At 32.4% G+C, this 12,627-nt stretch overlaps 1 pseudogene; it reads right to left on the minus strand.

Annotated features, from left to right (window-relative positions):
* Positions 1 to 371: 371 nt before the first annotated feature.
* LOC125585516 lies at positions 372 to 9,372 on the minus strand (annotated as a pseudogene).
* Between the last annotated feature and the right edge of the window lie 3,255 nt (positions 9,373 to 12,627).

The raw sequence follows: 12,627 nt of genomic DNA on the forward strand, positions 1-12,627 counted from the left end.
CAACTATCACTTCCGATTAATAAATTTGATCAGATAAAAAGTGAACACAAATGTGTAAATAGAGAACAAGTCTAGCAGCTAAAACAAAATTACCAATGAAAATAGTGGACACAAATGTGTAATTGTTAATTTAGAATAAATGCATGCTAACTCAACCAAAACAATAAATATTGTAAAAGCATTTATGTGTTAGTGAACGAGTGAGATAATAGTTTTACATATCTATAAATATGTAGTTCTATTTTCATTCAAAACATCAACCATTTCATCATTTTACACTCTAGACTTTAGAAAAATGTCTATTCGTTCTCAAAGCTATTCTCAAGAAGAAGATAAATTACTATGTCAAATTTTTATAGATACTAGTGGCTGCGCGGGGTTTTGATTTTGGTTTATGTTTTCCTACTCTTATAGAGAAGACTATAGTGAGATATACTAAAGAAATATTAGAAGCTAAGGTCAGTGATTTATATGGTAAGGTAGTTTATATTAGTAAATATGGGGGTGTGTATTTAAGATTTTTTTTTTGAACGACTAGAAAAATTATTTTATTAGTGAAATATATATTAGAAAATGTATTACACATTTTTTAATTTTTAGATTAGCATCGATTTATTATTAAGGTGGTGGACCTTGACTTTTTGTACCCAAGTTAAGGAATCCACCGAAGGTGAATGGATACATGATAACATCAATGGCTGCAACAGCTGGTCAAGCAGCTCTCATATTGAGTATACCTAAACGAAATATAAACGATGAAACCCAAGCGACTCTCAGAACTTCTGCTTTCCCAAGCACACATGCAGGGGAGAAGCCATGAAGTTCTTATCACGGGTGCACTAATATTAAAGTAAAAAATATTAAATAAATTATTAAAATATTTAAAAATATTTAAAACAACATTTTTGTGTTATAAAAACAACATTTTACAAAAGCATTCTTCTTTCACTCATGGCTTGAAATCGGATCAACACTTCTTCGTTTGTGACATCATCAAGCAATTCCTTTTCGATAAAACAAATGAGATAATCACTTAAAAAATGATCTCCCATTTGATTTCGTAGAGCTGTCTTCACTAGTTTCATTGCTGAGAAGCATCTTTCAACACATGCAGTAGCAACCGGCAAAGTCAAAACCAACTTCAAAAGCCTATAAACCAAAGGATGTGCAATATGATTTTGTGTTTCTACCATCAGAAGAGAAAGATATTCAAGACTCTTCAGATTTTTAAATCGTTGATCATGTCGTACATTTTCGATGAAAATACCAAGTTGTTGCTCAAGCGATAAACAGTCCATAAAACTGAAGTCATCTGGATAGAACTTAGCCAACTTCACCAACTTTGACTTGTCAAATCCACGAAAAGCACCAATAGGATTTAAGGAAGCCATATAAATAAGCAGCTCAGTGTTTACCTCAGTAAAACGATCGTTGAATTCTTGAAGTTGCAAATCCAAAGTTGCATTAAAGCAATTAACCTTATAGTGATGCAAATTAGTGATGTTGGTTTTTTCCTTGGCCTCCGAGAATCGATAAATCCTTATTCCATATCGAGCATCTGAGTATCATGTTTCTCACAAAAAGAAGAAACTGTCAACATAAGTGAATCCCATCCATCATCTCTTACTCTCTGTAATTCCCGCTTAGTAGATTCTACTAGTGACATAGCATTCAAAATATCTTGATTTTTCCTTTGCAAAGCCATCTATAGATTCTATAGATTCTCACATATTCCCAAAATAAGTAACATCAGATGCATATAGAACACACAATCAAATGTCTGAACATACTTGAGAAGACCATATGCCTGGCATCTCTTAGAATCATCTGCGCCTTCCTCTTCGATATATTCAAGAACTTTAATAATAGTAGAAAACAACCCAACCAAACGCAACAACGTTTTATAATGAGAACCCCACCTTGATTCTGTCCTTTCCCTGTGTTAATGTCACCACTAGCAATTCCAACATTTATCTCGTCTCGATAATGTTCACGGACTTTATCTTTTCGTTTGCAAGAAGCTCCAACCACATTCAGTAACATAGAAACCATATCTAAGAAATCAGCAATCTCAAATATCTTTTTCGCAACAGCCACTACAACCAACTGAAGTTGATGAGCAAAGCAATGAACATAATATGGAGAGCTGTTTTCTTTAGAAATCAATGATCGCAGCCCATTGAACTCCCCTTTCATATTACTAGCTCCGTCATAACCTGATGCGGCCATCAGATCAGCAACTGAACCAGAGGTCAACCCAAAGCCCTACTTAACCAGCCAAGGCGCTAACCAGGACATACGTGCACTAAAAATGTCATATCTTACAAACCAGGAGGGTTTAAATGACGAGGCTAATGTTTATGGATTCTACACTCAAGAAGGAGTCCATTCCAATTGGAATTGGGCCAAAATATTGACAGAGAAAGAAGTTATGAATTTTAGAAGTCAGAGGTTTCTCAGCCCGTCCATCTGCGAGTATGCGACTTTAGAAGAGGATTCAAGCCCAAAGAAGAAGCGGCCTGAACCAAAACTGATCATAGGAGTCAAGAGGAGTTTATTAGCTTTCCATAAATCCCAAGATCTCAAGAAATGGCCAAGGAAATTGTAAGATATGATCAATTTCCCAAAACCGGCCAAACCAGCTCTACACTTACCTTATTTGGAAGATCCGGGATTCACATCAAACCAACCTCAAGAATGGCATCCAGGAGACCTTCTAAGTCATTCAGAGGCACTCCACAACATCCTAGGAAGCACCATGCCACACTGGATCAGGTGGATCCCAATTAAACCAAAAGATCAAGCCGGTTTGCATCAATTGGCCAAACCGATATTATGTAAGGAATGTCTTCTACTCCTTCAGTTTGGTTCGACCCAAACGTATCTATGGAAGCCAGGACATAATCTAAATCATCCAGAAGACATCCAAGAAGTCCTCAGCTGCACCAGCACCCAAGAGATCAGGCGGATCTCTCTTCCCATCAACCTTCCATAATTGGCAGAAACTACACTAAATGCTTTGAAGAAGTCTCTACAGATATTTATTCAAGACCAACGGCCATATTCTCCATTAAGGCAACTCAGAGACATTTCAGGAAGACTTCTTGACCGTGGCTACATCCAGAAGCTGTCCAGATACAAGATCATCCAAGATTCCCTTTTGAAGGCACAAATCGAGCTAACGGCTAGTTTCCATGGAGCCATCAAAGCCTTCTCATCCAAGACTTTTATTTCGATTTATTTTCTTTCCTTATGTAATTTTCATACTGTTAGAGAGTCCTTTGTCAAGCCTATAAAGCTCTAGTCTTTGCTTCATTGTAAATCACCCCATTTTGAAAGTAATAAGAATTATTCAGTTTTTCTAGCTTTCTTAAAACTATTGTCCTAAGTCTTTTGAGTTTGTGTGAAGCAACTCCAAAGCACCTTGACTTATCAAGGCTCCTTTCCATAGAGTCTTGTGGCGTCCTCAATCCCCCATATTTCCATTCCAATTCGTTTGCCAAGCTTGAGAGTGATACACATCCAGCAAGCAAAGCACCATCTCAATCCACTTCAATCATCAACTGATTAGGCTGAGAGTGTCACACGACCAGCAGCCTAATTCCATCCTATCTATCTTTATTTATCTTGTTTTATCATATTAGAAATCATATCTCATTTGTTTTTGCATTTGTTTTTAGGATCATAACTTGCATTCCATCATATCGCCCATCCGATCATATTTTTGGTCGATCCATCAAGCTTCCATCAACCATTTTGCCATCCCTGATTTCCAGCCTGCAACATTTGGTATCAGAGCTCAAGCTCCTGAATCAGGTCCATCTATCCTTGCATCATTCATATTTGTTTGCATTTGTTTTTAATTTAAAAAAAAAAAAGTTTTTGCATTGTTATTGTTCTTAAAAAAAAAATTAAAGAAGAAGGAGTTGTCTAGTTTGATCCACGAAATTCTTTTGAAATACTTGTCTAGTTGTTTGCATTCATTCCTCCCAGCTCCACTTTCCATTTTTAGATTTTGTGCATTCATTTAAAAAAAATAAAAATTTCTACATCCCATATTTGTTTCTTGTTTGAATCTTGCATAAAAATAAAAATAAAAAGGCATAGCATTTTTTTTAATTTCGTGCATACCATAGTTTTTTTCATAAGACTCTTATTTTCATTAAAAAAAAATCATTCAGCTTAGTTTATATTATTTTGGTCCAAGCATACATTTTAGTTTCCATTTCCGGTTTTTTTGCATTTCATCGTAAGAAAATTCAAAAAAAATATCCTTGTTAGTTTGTTTCCATATTTTCTTTCCATTTATTTTTCATAGCATCCCATACTGATTTGTTTCGTGCTTGCATCAGAAAAGAAAAGAAAAAAAAAATATATATATTTAAAACCATAGTTTAGATCATTTGCATATTGTTGGTTTAATTGTTTCATCTTAAGAGAACAATTCAAAAAAAAAAAAAAAAAAACTTCATTGCTAGTTTGCTTTTCATATTTTCTTTCCATTTGTGTTTCTTATCATATCATATAGTTTTATTTCGAATTTACATTCAGAAAACCAAAAGAAAAATCATTTTAGTATAGTTACTTCATTTCGGTTCATAATTGCATATTTTTCTCGGTTTAGTTAAATTGCATTCTTGCATTTGTTTTATTTTGGTTTGACCAAAACTTTCCATGCCTTCACTTGTTCTTTGAGATTGTTTTCAGGAAGCAATGGAGGAGGAGAGCCACGGCCAAAACCTAAGGGCCACCTTCAGCCAACAGTCCGCAGCTCTACAAAAGCTCCAACTTAAGATTGCGCAGTTGAAGAAAAGAAATCAGGCACAAGGCCAACGTCCACTTGAAGGAGAAATGAGATTTGGAGATGTACCAGGGGCTGTATATGTCAAGCCCAAGCCACCAGATCCTTCAAGGATCAATCAAACTCCAACTTCTAAAACCCACAACAATCATGTTGTTAATTCTCGGTTTGATTATAACTCTTTTGCTGATAAAATTGAACTCTTTAAATTTTTAGGAAAAAGAGGTTATCTTATATGGGAGAGGAATCTTGATGAATGGTTTCACTTCAACAACATCCTGAGGAAAGAAAGGCTAGCTTATGCTATTGATCAACTTAGAGAAGAAGCCTTTAAATGGTGGGTACAAGAAGAAGATGATAGGCGGTTTTACAATGAGCCAACTATCAAAACGTGGAGAGCTCTTAAGGAAGTCATGAGAGATAGATTTGCACCAGATTTTACAAGTTCTGAAATCCAAGAACTATATCCAAGGAGGTATCCAATTTATGGTTCCAAAGAAGCAAGAAGATTAGTGGCACAAGAGGGTCAAAGAGTCTTGTCTCAACAAGATAACTTTCAGCCAAACCAGGGGCACGCCATTGTCCATTGCTTAGACCAGAAGAGTGACATCCCAAAGGTCAGGAATATGAGTACATGTGTCGGCCAAAACACTTTGATCAGGTCCAAAGACAAACCAGAGCAAGCTATTGTCCAAGTAAAGGCTAAGGTAAGTCCTATACTTGATAAATCTTTTCATAAATCATCTACCACTTGTATGATGCACTTGTATTTGTCCAAGAGTGTTATTACAGGTCTAAAGGAGCCTAGGTACATAGAAGAAGATACGCCAGGCACAAGCCTTCCCACGGACCAGAAGGAAGCTCAAAGCACAAAACAATCAAAGTTGCTTAATAAACCAAAACCAGTGATCATAGTATCAAACCAAGGTAAGTGTCAAACAACACCTTTAGATACTGGTTTAAACATTTGTATTCTTGGTACAGAAATACCAGATGAGAGCCACATTCTTACCGAACCAGAACATGAGCTCAATCAAAATCCACACCACAAGTGGAAACCGAAAATTGAACAAAAGATTGTTCAAGTGCCAAAACCTGAGGTAAATTTCACTCTAGATCATCATGATATTATTAATTCCATGACAAAATTAATGCACTTGTCTTGTCCAAAGAAAAGTGAAATTATTACAGGAAACCAAGGTGAGTACAAGGCAAAGAAAGAACAAGAAGTTCTTGCTGCCACAACTGATTTAAGGGTTAATTGTTCTATGTTTATGTCATTTTATAAATCCCTTTATTTTGGTATAATATACTTGTCATTGCCAAGATGTTTTGATCTAGGTATAAGTCAAGAAGAACATAAAAACCGAGCTGAGCTATCACAAAAAGATGGTCATACCAACCAAGGTAAACAGTTGCAAGAAAGGCGGCCATCTAACCAAATCTGTCCAAAGAAGAATATCATTCTTCATCATGCAGATGCACCCAAGGTAAATCCGGTCATAACACATTCAGTTCATAAAACTCATGTATCAGATATAATTCACTTGTTCTTTGTCCAAAATGTTGAAAAAATTTCAGGTTGCAAAGAAGAAAGCTTCAAAGAAATCCTACTAGATAATCTTTTGTTGCGAGGAGGATCCACCCCAAAGATGGTCAGAACCGAGCCTACTAGGAGTATGAAGGACCATACACTGAAGAAGAGAGGCAATGCCAAAGTCCATAGCAGAGGCGTGATCATATCCTATTTGCTGAAAGAAGAGCCACCTGGTGCACAATCCATCCTCAAACCGAAACAATATCAAGGTAAGACCTTAGAATCTCAAAAGAATATGAAAGCTGACTTGCTCTATCTTGGTACAGGTTATCCAGTTTCGAGGTCGAAAATTTTTCAAGGGGGAGGGTATGATGCGGCCATCAGATCAGCAACTGAACCAGAGGTCAACCCAAAGCCCTACTTAACCAGCCATGGCGCCAACCAGGACATACGTGGACTAAAAATGCCATATCTTACAAACCAGGAGGGTTTAAATGATGAGGCTAATTTTTATGGATTCTACACTCAAGAAGGAGTCCATTACAATTGGAATTGGGCCAAAATATTGACAGAGAAAGAAGTTATGAATTTTAGAAGTCAGAGGTTTCTCAGCCCGTCCATCTGCGAGTATGCGACTTTAGAAGAGGATTCAAGCCCAAAGAAGAAGTGGCCTGAACCAAAACTGATCATAGGAGTAAAGAGGAGTTTATTATCTTTCAATAAAGTCCAAGATCTCGAGAAATGGCCGAGGAAATTGGAAGATATGATCAATTTCCCAAAACCGGCCAAACCAGCTCTACACTTACCTTATTTGGAAGATCCGGGATTCACATCAAACCAACCTCAAGAATGGCAGCCAGGAGACCTTATAAGTCATTCAGAGGCACTCGACAACATCCTAGGAAGCACCATGCCACACTGGATCAGGTGGATCCCAATTAAACCAAAAGATCAAGCCGGTTTGCATCAATTGGCCAAACCGATATTATTTAAGGAATGTCTTCTACTCCTTCAGTTTGGTTCGACCCAAACGTATCTATGGAAGCCAGGACATAATCTAAATCATCCAGAAGACATCCAAGAAGTCCTCAGCTGCACCATCACCCAAGAGATCAGGCGGATCTCTCTTCCCATCAACCTTCCATATTTGGCAGCAACTACACTAAATGCTTTGAAGAAGTCTCTACAGATATTTATTCAAGACCAACGGCCATATTCTTCATCAAGGCAACTCAGAGACATGTCAGGAAGACTTCTTGACCGTGGCTACATCCAGAAGCTGTCCAGATACAAGATCATCCAAGATTCCCTTTTGAAGGCACAAATCGAGCTAACGGCTAGTTTCCATGGAGCCATCAAAGCCTTCTCATCCAAGACTTTTATTTCGATTTATTTTCTTTCCTTATGTCATTTTCATACTGTTAGAGAGTCCTTTGTCGAGCCTATAAAGCTCTAGTCTTTGCTTCATTGTAAATCACCCCATTTTGAAAGTAATAAGAATTATTCAGTTTTTCTAGTTTTCTTAAAACTATTGTTCTAAGTCTTTTGAGTTTGTGTGAAGCAACTCCAAAGCACCTTGACTTATCAAGGCTCCTTTCCATAGAGTCTTGTGGCGTCCTCAATCCCCCATCCTTCCATTCCAATTCGTTTGCCAAGCTTGAGAGTGATACACATCCAGCAAGCAAAGCACCATCTCAATCCACTTCAATCATCAACTGATTAGGCTGAGAGTGTCACACGACCAGCAGCTTAATTCCATCCTATCTATCTTTATTTATCTTGTTTTATCATATTAGAAATCATATCTCATTTGTTTTTGCATTTGTTTTCAGGATCATAACTTGCATTCCATCATATCGCCCATCCGATCATATTTTTGGTCGATCCATCAAGCTTCCATCAACCATTTTGCCATCCCTGATTTCCAGCCTGCAACATAACCTTGTCCTCTCACTTTTTTCAAGCTCAGTCCATACTTAGCAAACAACTCATCAATAGCATGCTTCAAAGATAAAGAAGAAGTCTCTTTCACATGGACAACTCCAACGAACATTTCTTTGACTGCTTCTTTCTTATCAACAAATCGGAAAACAACAGCCATCTGTTCTTTGTCAGACACATCAGCAGATTCATCTACTAATAGATCAAACACTCCGTTATCAATTTCTTCTATTAACAGATTTCACCACTTCTTCTGCAAAAGCGTTTACAATATCCTTTTGAATCTCTGAAGAAACCATCTTGTTATTTCCCGGAGCATTTTCCAAAACAACTTTTCTTATAACATCATTGTGATCAGTTGTGTATGCCTTTGTTAGAAGAATCCTTCTCTATGACCTCGAAAAGCTAATCCTTGTCGCAATAAGTATCCAGAAACATCAGCGGAAGCATTTAATCTGATTCGATACTCATTTTTCATCGCATTAGTCTTCTTATACATAGCATGTACTATGGATTGACCTTGATTCATCAAATCATCACACTTCTTGACAACATTATTGTGAGAACTGTTAAGTTCTCCTACATGGAATGATAACCTATCAGGCTTATGCCAATTCGAGAATCCATCCCTCACAAATTCAGGATACGCATCATCTCTAAACACGTAGCAACACAAACAATAAGCTTTTTCCTCCGATACACTATACTCTAGCCAATTACCACACAGACCAAACCAAGCTGGATTGAATCGTTTCATTTTACCACCTATAAGTCTCTTTTCAAAGTTATGACCAAGTGGTTGACACGGACCTGTAAGAAGGTACTTGCATCTTACCTCATCGACTTGATTTGCATTATAATCCTTGACATTTTTTCTTTTAGCAGGATCCCACGGCAAATCATCAGTATTATTAGATGGTAAGGTGTTATCAGATGGTGAAACTGATGTTTTTTTGTAGTATCGTTCTATTGATTAATCTACAAAACCAAAAACATAACATAAATAAAAACGTACAGTCTAGCAAAAATATTATTCATAAAACCTATAAAAATTATAAGTAAGTAAGACCTGTAAACGATCAACTCTAATCAAGAGTAAAGCCTCTATCTTTGACCTTGGACTTGTACGACTGAAACAAAAATTCAGATGCTAAAAAAAAAAAAAATTCAGATGCTATTTAAATAATTACTAATCATAGACATTGACATTGTTGGAACAATTGAACAATTCAAAGCATAATTGCATAAACATAAATAATATTTAATTAGTAACCAGTTTTGTATGGTAGACAAGAGAAGAAAACTCTCTCATTTTGATTTGATGATTTGCACTTGCAAGTTTCACGTTTAAGAAGAAGCTTGAAAGATTAAAATTTTGTATTAGCTCGTAGACATCTATACTAATAAAAGGAACCTTTTGAGGCTCCGTAGAGCGTCCACATCAGCAAAAAAAACTTTTTCCGAAAGATGACACGTGGCATAAAATATAGTTTTATATTTTAATATTACTAATTTTCGAAAATTATAAATAATATGTAAACATACAGCATAAAAAAATGGAAAAACTACATTAAACATATGTAAAATAACCATTTTTCACTTAGAAAAAAGACGGCTTATCTTCATAATGTAACATTACCGTTTTATAAAAAAAACAAAAAAAATTATGTATAATTTCGAAAATAATAAATATATGTAAACATACAACATAAAAATGGAAATACTACATTAAACATATGTAAGATTACCATTTTACATTTTTATTTTTTAAAAATAATATGTAAACATACAGCATAAAAAATGGAAAAATTACATTAAACATATGTAAGATTACCATTTTTCACTTAAAAAAAAGACAACTTATCTCCATAATGTAACATTACCGTTTTATAAAAAAAAAAAACATTATATATAATTTCGAAAATTATAAATATATGTAAACATACAACATAAAAAATGGAAATACTACATTAAACATATGTAAGATTACCATTTTACATTTTTATTTTTTAAAAATAATATGTAAACATACAACATAAAAATGGAAAAACTACATTAAACAAATGTAAGATTACCATTTTTCACTAAAAAAAAGACGGCTTATCTCCATAATGTAACATTACTATTTTGTAAAAAAAAAACATTATATATAATTTCGAAAAAAATAAATAAGATGTAAACATACAACATAAAAAATGGAAAACCTACATTAAACATATGTAAAATTACCATTTTTCACTTAAAAAAAAAAGACGGCTTATCTCCATAATGTAACATTACCGTTTTATAAAAAAAACATTATATATAATTTTGAAAATAATAAATATATGTAAACATATAACATAAAAATGGAAATACTACATTAAACATATGTAAGATTACCATTTTACAATTTGTCCAAATTCTTCTATTAAACATTGCCGTTTTACATTAAAATGGAAAAAAAACATTAAGATTTAAACATCTATCTTAAAATATAAAATATAGATATCTATACTAATAAAAGAGACCTTTTGAGGCTCCATAGAGCATCCACATCAGCAAAAAAAACTTCTCCCGAAAGATGACACGTGGCATAAAATATAGTTTTACATTTTAATATTATTAATTTTCGAAAATTATAAATAATATGTAAACATACAGCATAAAAAAATGGAAAAACTACATTAAACATATGTAAAATTACTATTTTTCACTTAGAAAAAAGACGGCTTATCTCCATAATGTAACATTACCGTTTTATAAAAAAAAACAAAAAAACATTATATATAATTTCGAAAACAATAAATATATGTAAACATACAACATAAAAAATGGAAATACTACATTAAACATATGTAAGATTACCATTTTACATTTTTATTTTTTGAAAATAATATGTAAACATACAACATAAGAAATGAAAAAGCTACATTAAACATATGTAAGATTACCATTTTTCACTAAAAAAAAGACGGCTTATCTCCATAATGTAACATTACTATTTTGTAAAAAAAACATTATATATAATTTCGAAAATAATAAATAATATGTAAACATACAACATAAAAAATAGAAATACTACATTAAACATATGTAAGATTATCATTGTACTTTTAAAAATAACAATAATATGTAAACATACAACATAAAAAAATGGAAAAACTACATTAAACGTATGTAAGATTACCGTTTTTCACTAAACAAAAGGCTTATCTCCATAATGTAACATTACCATTTTATAAAAAAAAAAAAACATAAATATAACTGTTTGACTATTTGTCCAAGTTTTTCTATTAAACATAGAAAAAAACATTAAGATTTAAATATCTATCTTAAAATATAAAATATATATATTAACTAAATATAAAGTATAAGAAAGTGAAATACTCAATATATAGAAAAATAAATAATAAGTAAATATTATAAATATATGAATTATATATACAATAATAAGTAAATGCACAATTTTTAAAATATGGAAAGAGTACATTAAATATTAAACATCTATCTTAAAATATAAAATACAGATATTAAGTAAATAGAAAGTATAAGAAAAAAAAATACACAACTTAAAAACAATGGAAAAAGTATATTAATATTTAAACATCTATCTTAAAATGTAAAATATAGATATTACGCAAATAGAAAGTATAAGAAGAGGAAATACACAATTTAAAAAAAATGAAAAAAATACATTAGTGTTTAAACATCTATCTTAAAATGTAAATCAATCCTAAAATATAAAATTATTAGTAAATAGAAAGTATAAGAAATAGAAATACACAATATAAAGAAAAATAAATAATAAGTAAATATATAATATAAATAAATACGCAATTTAAAAATGGAAAATTACATTAAGATTTAAAAATATATTTTAAAATTTAAAATATAGATATTATGTAAATAGAAAGTATAACAAATGGAAATATACAATTTAAAGAAAATGGAAAATGTACATTAAGATTTAAACATCTATCTTAAAATGTAAAATAGAGATATTAAGTATATAAAAAGTACAAGAAATGGAAATACATATACAGGAAAATAAATAATAAGTAAATAATGTAAATATATAATATATGAATTATATATATAATAATAAGTAAATACACAATTTTTTTAAAAAGAATGGAAAAAGTTCATTAAGCATTAAACATCTATCTTAAAATGTAAAATATATAATATAAGTAAATACACAATTTAAAAAAATAGAAAAAGTACATTAAGATTTAAATATTTATTTGAAAATATAAAATATAGATATCACGTAAATAAAAAATATAAGAAATGGAAATAAACATTCTAAAAATGGAAAAAGTACATTAAGATTTAAACATCTATCTTAAAATGTACATCTATCTTT

Source organism: Brassica napus, chromosome C4, assembly GCF_020379485.1.
Source record: "Brassica napus cultivar Da-Ae chromosome C4, Da-Ae, whole genome shotgun sequence".
Classification (NCBI taxonomy): domain Eukaryota; kingdom Viridiplantae; phylum Streptophyta; class Magnoliopsida; order Brassicales; family Brassicaceae; genus Brassica; species Brassica napus.